Genomic DNA, 10,042 nt, shown 5'->3' on the forward strand with positions numbered 1-10,042 from the left:
TCTGTCGGAATCTATTTCCTTCCCTTCCTAGAGGTTGGACTTCCCACCTATATGTCTTGATGCATTTCCTACCATGCATCAGCAAACAGCGCATACCCCTGCTTTTTGGTATTTTAAATGTGTATGTGAATGTAATTCAGTCCATATCAGGTTGCAACTTGCTTTTTTTTTTTTTTTTTTTTTTAGTGCATCATTGTTTTTGAGATATAGTCGTGTTGAAACGAGAATATCTGGTCCGTTCCTTTTAACCACTATATAGTATTTCATTGAATAAATACACTCCAGTGTACTTTCCCTCCCCCCGCGAGCAATGAAAACAAACTTGCTGCTGGGAACGTCTGCTCTCACCTCTTGCTGTGTCCGTCGGAGTTTCTCTCGGAGAGACCCCGGGACACTGAAGAGTGGGTGACAGGAGCCCTTCCTCTTCCCTAAGTTCACCACATTGCTCACCAGTGAGATGGTGCCTAGCGACACTGCCACCAGCAGTGCACGGGGTCCTGTTTTCAGAGCCTTGCCGACACTTACTGATAATGGACCTTGAACTTCGTCAGCAGGATGAGTTTGAAACTAGTAGTCATTATTATACCTTGTATTGATGTTTGCATTTCCCTGGTTATTAAGAGGGTTGAACATCTAGACGTTTGGTTTCTTGCACTTCAAGTTTCCTCTTCCTAGCCTTTGCCAGTGTTTCTGTTGTGAAGTCTTTTTCTTCTCGGTTTATAGGTGTTTTTAGAACACATATTGTGGTTATAAACTTTGTCACCAGAACTTAATGTGCTTACTGATAGGATTGCAATTTTTTACAGTTTTTGTTTTTTTTTAATGTCTGGGTTTGAGTTTTTTTTTTTTTTTTTAAGTTTATTTATTTATTTTGAGGGAGAGACTGACCAGGGGAGGGGCAGAGAGAGAGGGAGAGAGAAAGAGAATCCAAGCGGGCCCTGCACTGTCAATATTGAGCCCGATGCTGGACTCAAGAACAGTGAGATCGGGACCTGAGCTGAGATCAAGAGTCGGACGGATAGGACTGCATTTTAATCTACCACCTTGCTAGTTGTTTTCTTTGTGTTCCAGGTTTTCAATACTTTCTCTCCTTCTTTCTTTCTTTGCCTGCTTTTGGATAGAGTATTTTTTAAGTAATTCTATTTTTCACTGTACACTTGTTATTTATACCTCATTTTTAAAGGTTGCCCTAGGTTTTAAAATCTACAGCATTGGGGCGCCTGGGTGTCTCAGTTGGTTAAGCGGCCAGCCCTTGATTTTGGCTCAGGTCATGATCTCACAGTTTGTGAGATCAAGCCCCAAGTCCGGCTTCGCACTGACAGGGCAAAATCTGCTTGGGATTCTCTCTCTCCGTCTCGCTCTCTGCCCCTCCCCCGTTTGCTCATGCGCGCGCTCTCTCTCTCTCTCAAAATAAAAAAAACAAAATATACACTTTTAATTTTTTTTATTTATTTATTTTTTTCCAACGTTTATTTATTTATTTTTGGGACAGAGAGAGACAGAGCATGAACGGGGGAGGGGCAGAGAGAGAGGGAGACACAGAATCGGAAACAGGCTCCAGGCTCCGAGCCATCAGCCCAGAGCCCGACGCGGGGCTCGAACTCACGGACCGCGAGATCGTGACCTGGCTGAAGTCGGACGCTTAACCGACTGCGCCACCCAGGCGCCCCTACACTTTTAATTTTTAACAACTCACTTCGCATGAGTCATACCACTTTTTTATGGTTCGTTAATCTTACAACAGGTTGCCTACCATCCTTTGTGCTATTGTGAGCATACTTTTTATGTTTCCAGATGTTATAATCAGGAAGCGTGAGTCCCTCTCACTTTGCTCTTCTTTTTCAAGATTGTTTTGGGCCATTTGGGATGCCTTGAACTTCCGTTTGAATTTTATTTTATTTATTTATTTATTTATTTATTTATTTATTTATTTTATATTTTATTTATTTTTGGTAGGTAGAGAAAGACGTTGCACCAGTGGGGGAGGGGCAGAGAGAGAAGGAGACACAGAATCTGAAGCAGGCTCCAGGCTCCGAGCTGTCTGCACAGAGCCCGACGCGGGGCTCGAACTCACAAACTGCCAGATCATGACCTGAGCCGAAGTCGGACCCTCAACCCGCGGAGCCACCCAGGCACCCCTCCATTTGAATTTTAGGATCAGCTTGTGAATTTCTGCAACTAAGCCAGCTAGAAGTTTGATGGGGCCAAGAGGTCAACTGATCAGCTAATATCCCACTAAGAAACACCTAGATCAATGAGTGTATGATCTCTCTTTTTCAGATGACTGAAAGATGAGATATTCAGCATTAAATTTGGCTTTTCTTGTTACCAAAATAAAATGAAAGACTTCAGCCACCCAAATAGTTAACTGATTGGATTTTTCTTTGTCTTCCAGTGTATATGAAAAGTGGAAAAATAAAAATATACTTTCCATTTGACATGTTTTATATGAATCTACTTTTACAACTGTACCCAGTCTTGGTATTTTTTCCTCCTCAAGAGTACTAGTTGTATATTTGATACATTAATATTAAGTAAATATTCTGCAATCAGCTGCGATTTTTTGTTATAAACTTTTTACAATAGGAATTGTTCGAAAAAACAAACATGTAAAACAGTATTAAAATGTGAGACGGGGCATCTGGCTGGCTCAGTCGGTAGAGTGTGCAACTCTTGATCTCGCGGTTGTGAGTTTGAGCCCCGTGTCATTAAAAATAAACTCTTAAGGGGTGCCTGGGTGGCTCAGTCGGTTAAGCGCCCGACTTCGGCTCAGGTCATGATCTCACTGTTTGTGAGTTCGAGCCCCGTGTCGGGCTCTGTGCTGACAGCTTGGATCCTGCTTCTGATTCTGTCTGTCCCTCTCTCTCTGCCCCTCCCCTACTCGTGCTCTGTCTCTCTCTCTCTCTCCCAAAAATAAATAAACATTTAAAAAATTAAAAAATCTTAAAGGGGTGCTTGGGTGGCTCAGTTGGTTAAGTGCCCTACTTCAGCTCAGGTCATGATCTCACTGTAAGTTCAAGCCCCACGTGGGGCTCTGTGCTGACAGCTGAGAGCCTGGAGCCTGCTTCGGATTCCATGTCTCCCTCTCTCTCTGCCCCTCCCCACTCTCAAAAATAGATAAACATTAAAAAATTTTTAAAAAATCTTAAAATGTGAGCAAAAGCTATTTTTTTCCTTAGATGGTTCTTTTACAAATGTTTTGTATGTCATTTTATTATTTCCAATTTATTACACTGTGATTATTAAAAGGAGTCTGAATAAAATTGGTTATTTGGAATTTGTCACAATTTGTTTTGTAGCCAGTTTTTGTAAATACTTCATGTTCTTGAAAAGAACATAAAACCTCTAATTGTTTGGATAGAATTAGTTAAATATGCTTTTCAACTATTCTATATTCTCACTAATTTTTGTTTGTTTTACCAAATATGGAGAGCTATATAGAAATCTCCCATTGTGATTCTTTTCAAATTTGTCCTCAGAATTCTGCCACTTTTTACTTTATATTTTTGAGTCCGTGCCATTAGGTACATTGTACTTTATTTTGTTCATAATGTGTGACCCTTTTTACCTAGAAATGCTTTTGGCATTAAAATCTGTTTCGTCTAAAGGTATTCCTGGTCCATTTTCTTTCAGTGAGTGTTTGCCAGTATATATTTTCTGCCCCCAATTCTTTACTTTGCGCTGTGTGTCGTGCTGTTAACTTTTAGGTACGTCTTTTGTAAACATCATGTGACAAGATGTCAAGTGTCATTTTGTCCTTGTCTGGGGATCGAGGCGAAGGCCCAGAGCCAAGGACAAAAGGCATAAGCTACCCCACCATTTACTTTTGTGTGGCCAGTGGGACAATCACTCACCTATGGAGCCTTGGTGGCAACCCCCAGCTCAGAGCCTACCCCCCGCCACACACACATGAAAAGAGGCCTAGAGAGAAGGGAGTTCTCGGCCATCCTTCCCTCTCCCTGTGAGAGAGCTCAAAGTGTCTCTGTGGAGCCCAGCACATGCTCGCTGCCCTTTCCGGGCTCCCTCTTCCACCTCAGGGAAGAAGAGGAGTGTACGTGATACGTGTCCCCTGAAGTTTGTGAGCACAGGGAACATGGCAGCAGATGGCTTTTAATGCGGAGATTTCTGGAGGCTTAAAGACATCACAAGGGAAAGGTGGGGCTACTCCCACCTTGTTCCAGTTCCCCTCGCACCCCAAGCGTGCGATCTAAGACCCAAGCTGCTTCCTGGCCTTCTTGTAAAGGAGCACAGCATTGGGGGGGGGGGGAGGGACCTGTGATGCACGCACATTTCCGCAGGCCACATAATGGGTGGTTACGCCTGGAAAGAGTTAGGGGCAGATATTTCTTGCCACCCCTCAAGGAATTCTTCTCCATGTCAGAGGAAGTCAGGGTAAAGCTGAGCACCACCTCAAGACAACCTCACATCCCACCCGCCTGGAAACCACCGTACCAGTAAAGCCCTACAGTCCCAGGTTAAAACAAGCAGAACGAAGTTTCTAAGGCAACTCACATGAGCACATCCTGCTTCACATCTTTCACCCCATGGTTTGGCCAAAGTGAGGCTTTGCGAAGGCCTAAGCTGGAGTCTGGGAGGCTCGGAGAGAGAAAGGAGGAAGGATTTGAGGAAGAGACTCTGTGCTCTCTCCACCCAAACTCCTGGTGCCCCAGACAGATCCAGCCCAAACCAGAGTGGAGGGGACACAGGCTCTGACCAAGTGTGCCACTCAAGTTCAAATATGGTTCAGACTGAGGCTGGAATGAGACTTTTCTGATAATGGAAAGTGATGAAACATTTTGGAATTTTGGGAGAGGTCATTATGGTACCGAACAGCCAGGAAGAGAAGGGCTGACATAACACCACTACGGGGCCGTAGTTGGAGGAAGGAAAGTGCATGCCCCAAGGAATATTGCTCACTAAAACTTCAAAGCATAGAGCTGGATTTCTGTATGGTTGTACAACCTGACAATGTGTCTTTCGACTGAAGAGCTTGTTTTCTATTCACAGTGAATATAGATATATTTGGTTTTTTTCTAGCATCTTATTTTGTGATCTTGGCTTACCATAGCTTTGCTTGTTTCCCCCTTTTCCTACCTTCTAATAGATGAATCGAGTTTTCCTAATATACTCTTCCTCCCTCTGCTAGGATCCACTCTACTTCTATTCTTTTAGGGGCTATGATGAACATTTAAATGTGTATGATTGACTTACAAAGTCTAAATGTAATTGTCCTCTTGAAATCACAAGGACAACAGGATGCTTTCACTGACATCATACTCCACCCTTCTACACACTGTCTAGTATTTTAATCCCACTTTGTTTTGTATCTCCCAAATTTATCTTTATTATTGTTTTATAAAGTCCACGTTACTATTTACCCGTATTTACTAGTTTTTTTCTCATTATTCCCCTTATGTCCTTCTCCTCCATCCTGTGTTCGAGTTTCTTCTTCCCAAAGGACAGCAGTCTTCAGCAGTTTTTAAGTGAGGGTTTTTATTTTCTGAAAAAGTCTTTATTTGGCATTGCTGGTGTGTGATAATTGAGCAGGGTACAAAAATCTAGGTTGGCGGTTATTTCCTGTCACCACATGGCAGGTGTTCACTCATTGTCTTCTGATCTCTATTTTTATCATAGAAGAGTCTATGGTTAGTTGAACACCCTTTTCCTTTGATGTCAATCTGTCTTTTTCTCTGGCTGCTTTTAGGATTTTCCCTTTGGTTTTGGTGGTTCTAGTTTCACCACAATATTTCTATGTGTGGATTTACCTTTGGGCCTCTTGAATTTGAGGATTTGTCTTTCATCAATTCTTGAAGATTGTCATTCTTTTAAAATATTTATTTCCTCTTAATTTCATTATTTTTGTTTTTTTTTTTTTTAATTTGAGAATGAGAAAGTGAGAATTGGGGAGAGGGACAGAAAGAGAGGGAGAGGGGGAGGATGGAGGGAGGGAGGGAGGGAGAGAGGGAGGGAGAGAGAGAGAGAGAGAGAGAGAGAGAGAGAGAGAGAGACGATCCCAAGCAGGCTCCATACTCAGTGCAGAGCCTGATGCTGGGCTCAATCCCATGACCTTGGGATCATGACCTGAGTTGAAACCAAGAGTCCAACACTCAACTGACTGAGCCACCCAGGAGTCCTTCCTCCTAATTTCTTAATTATCTCTTTGTAGACGAGAATATCTGATTAGATAGATTATGGTAGGTGTTTCTAGTCTATGCTCTTAAACATATTATTTCCGTGCATGATTTTCTCTCTCTGTCCTTCATTCTGAGTATTTTTCTAATCTATATTTCATTTCACTAATTCTTTCCAGCTGTATCTAGATCTGCTGTTTAACCTGTCCACTGAGTTTTTAAAATTTCAGTGGCTATTTTATTTCCAGACATTTTGTTGTTTTTCAAATGTCACTTTCTTTTTAATAGTATCTTGATTTTTCTTATGGTTCTTTTTTTCCCCCATTTATCATGCTTTCTCCAGGCTGCTTCTTCCACTTTCTGCCCTTTGTTAGTTTTACGCCTTGTAAAACTATTGCTATGACCTTCTATTTTGGATGATCTTTACATGAATTCAAGCTCTTGGACTTTGATCCTGCTGCTTGTTACAGTCTCACTAATGGTGGACTTCTTCCTTCTGGGTTTGCAATTTGCAATTGTGAGCTTATATTGAGCCAGGCTTGTGGTCTGGATTGTGAGCTAGTTCCTCCTCTTTTGGGGTTTCCTTCAGCCAAAACTCTCAAGCGCTATCATTGGCCTAGGTCCGGCTTTTACGTCAATTGATCAGCCGTATGGGTAATGTAAAATTGAATCCCAACCTCCATGAGGTACTGGCTGTCGTTTTGGATTCTCAAGGAAGATGTCACCCCATCCACTACCGTCTTCCAGGGCCCAGCCTGAGACATACGTTTTTTGTCACTGCGGCAGCCGTGGAGTTATGCCACTCGCATCTTTAAGAATTTACCATCGGCTACGAGAAGTGCAGTTAGCTGTCACCTCCAGTTATTAGCACCTTCAGGGCATGCCCAGGCTTTCAAGCTAGGGCCACACCGTCCTTGGGCAGCCCCAGCCAATGAGTGAGCAGGTGGGGGTCTTAGGGCCTGGGCATTTCTGCTCAACGCAGGCCTCCTCTAACAGGAACTATTATCTGCTCTAGAAGCCTTTGACTGGTTGGCTGAAACTCTGTCAGAACTACAGTATGTTCTGCTCCTGCCACCCAGACCTGCTTGCCCGTCTCTTTCCTTTCATGGATGTTGGGTCTGTGTCCTGGTCTGAGACTTTGCCTGCAAAATCCTGCTCCCTCCTGCCTTTACCTCTCATAGGCACTATTCCCCAGTAAACCTCCTGCACTTCAAACTGTGTCTCGACATCTACTTCCCGAGGACCCAACTAACATATCATCTTTTAGCGCTGGGTTGCATTTTTTCTGAACCATGTATTGTCTGAAGATGGGGCCTTTAAGGGACTTTCTCTGGAGGAGGTGTCGGTTCTAACCGTGACCTTCCTGGGCCCAAGGCCCGTACACCCTTCTTTTAAAAAAAAAATTTGGGGGGCGCCTGGGGGGCGCAGTCGGTTAAGCGTCCGACTTCAGCCAGGTCACGATCTCGCGGTCCGTGAGTTCGAGCCCCGCGTCGGGCTCTGGGCTGATGGCTCGGAGCCTGGAGCCTGTTTCCGATTCTGTGTCTCCCTCTCTCTCTGCCCCTCCCCCGTTCATGCTCTGTCTCTCTCTGTCCCAAAAATAAATAAATGTTGAAAAAAAAATTAATAAAAAAAATTTTTTTTAATGTTTATTTATTTTTGAGACAGAGACAGAGCATGAGCAGGGAAGGGGCAGAGAGAGAGGGAAACACAGAATGTGAAGCAGGCTCCAGGCTCTGAGCCGTCAGCACGGAGCCCGACGCGGGGCTCGAACTCACGGACTGTGAGATCATGACCTGAGCCGAAGTCGGATGCTCAACCGACTGAGCCACCCAGGCGCCCCCACCCTTCTTGCCCCCACCTGTTCGGTGCAGCATCTATTCACATGCTTACAATGCCGGGGTTGTTTTGTCTTCATTTCTGGTACACTAGGATTTCCCTTTATTCCTTTCAAGGCTCTGTATTTAAAATTATGTTTATTATATCCCATCTGGAGTTTCCAGATGTTTATATCAGGTTTTTAAAAAAATGTTTGTTTATTTTGCGAGAGAGCGAGCACGAGCAGGGGAGGGGCAGAGAGAGAGAGAAACCCAAGCAGGTTCTGTCTGTCAGTGCAGAGCCCAACATGGGGCTCGAACTCACAAACCGTGAGATCATGACCTGAGCTGCAATCAAGAGTTGGGACGCTTAACCAACTGAGCCACCCAGGTGCCCCCTTATACCAGGTAACACAACCCCAAATATTCGCATTTATTACTTTTTTGCCCAATTTTTAAAATAATTTTGCCCAATTATTTCAGTGTGTATATTGTCCAAATTGTGCTTTTAATGTTTTATTTCTTTTTTAAAAAATGCTTTTAACGTTTATTGTTGAGAGAGCGTGAACAGGGGAGGGGCAGAGAGAGAGGGAGACCCAGAATCGGAAGCAGGCTCTGGGCTCTGAGCTGTCAGCACAGAGCCTGACGCGGGGCTCGAACTCACAAACCGCAAGATCACGACCTGAGCCGAAGTCGGACGCTTAACCGACTGAGCCACCCAGCCGCCCCATGTGCTTTTAACATTTTTAAAAAATCATGTGTAAATTGTACAATACTCGGGGCTAAAAGGAACTTGACAATTATGTCAGATCAGGAACTTTGCTTATAGCTGTCGGGGAATAAAGCCTGCTTTATGACTTGTGAGTGCACCACTTTATCTTTATACATACACTCTTGTACACATTTCCAGCCACACATTATGTATGAAGTAGGGGACAGTCTAAGAAGAGGAAAGAAGGAGACTGAGCAAGCATCTGTGGGAAACAGGGGAGGCATCGGTGCCACCTGCAGAGACCGGGGACAGCTGGGTGATGCTGAGCCATGACCTGAGGGGTAAGGAGTGTACCGGGTGTGGGGGGGGGGGGTGCAGGGGCAAGGAGAGGAGGACATTGCATGCGGTGGGAACAGCGTGGTGCCCAGGGAAGACGGGCAGTTCAGTTCATCTGCAGGATGACACAAGAGCAGTCACAGGAGATGAGGACGGGGAGGAGCCGCCTCCTGGGGGGGGGGTGCGGGGGGGGGGTCAGCCATGCGGGGCTGCAATTTGGATTTTCAGCAGTAGGTGATGGGAGTCATAGGAGCCCTTTAAGTCAGGGAGCGAGGATGCTCAGATTTCCTAGTTAGAAAGGTCACCCTGAGCCAGAATGAGGGATGGAGCGGGGCGGGACGGGGTGGGAGTTACACCCCGGGAGCCCGGGGCTCTGCCAAGCCTTCAATGGTGTGGAATGAAGTCGGATAAACGACAGAGAAAAGGAAAGAGAGAAGGAGACAGGAACCTCGGAGGAGCGTGGGTATCTTCCCAAGAACGGAGGCATAAAAGAACAGCTACAGGGCCCAGCACGATCTTCAAAGATCTTGACGCTGCTGGACCCGTTAAGGCACAGTTGACCCTTCTTGACTTCAGTCTGCCCGGGAACACGACAGACGGGAAGTCGGAAGGGATGGGGGCCATCTTTGGACGCATCAGGAATAGAACAAAGTTGTAGAAAGATGAGGGTAAAGAAAGATGCCGGGAGGAGGCAGGCAGCAGACGGGTACCCTTCTGTGGGCAACAGTGGGTGGCTGAGATGAAGGGGTGGCTGGGCACGACGAGCCTCAAATGTCGCCGAAGCATGTTATTTCAGTGCCAGAACACGGGAGCATCCGTGGAGGATGTGGCCTGGCCTCAGGTAGGAGATGAGAACTGCCCTGGGATTTGGCAAGTGTAGTAAAGCCAAAAATGCTTCCCTCGCCAAGATGTCCACATCGTAATCCCTAGAACCTGTGGATATGTTACCTTAAGTGGCAGAAGGGACTTTTGAGGGTGTGATTAAATCAGGATCTTCAGACAAGGGATTATTCTGGACTAGCTGGGTGGGCCTGATGGAATTGCAAGAT

The sequence above is a fragment of the Felis catus genome, chromosome A2 (genome assembly GCF_018350175.1).
Source record: "Felis catus isolate Fca126 chromosome A2, F.catus_Fca126_mat1.0, whole genome shotgun sequence".
In the NCBI taxonomy this organism is placed as follows: domain Eukaryota; kingdom Metazoa; phylum Chordata; class Mammalia; order Carnivora; family Felidae; genus Felis; species Felis catus.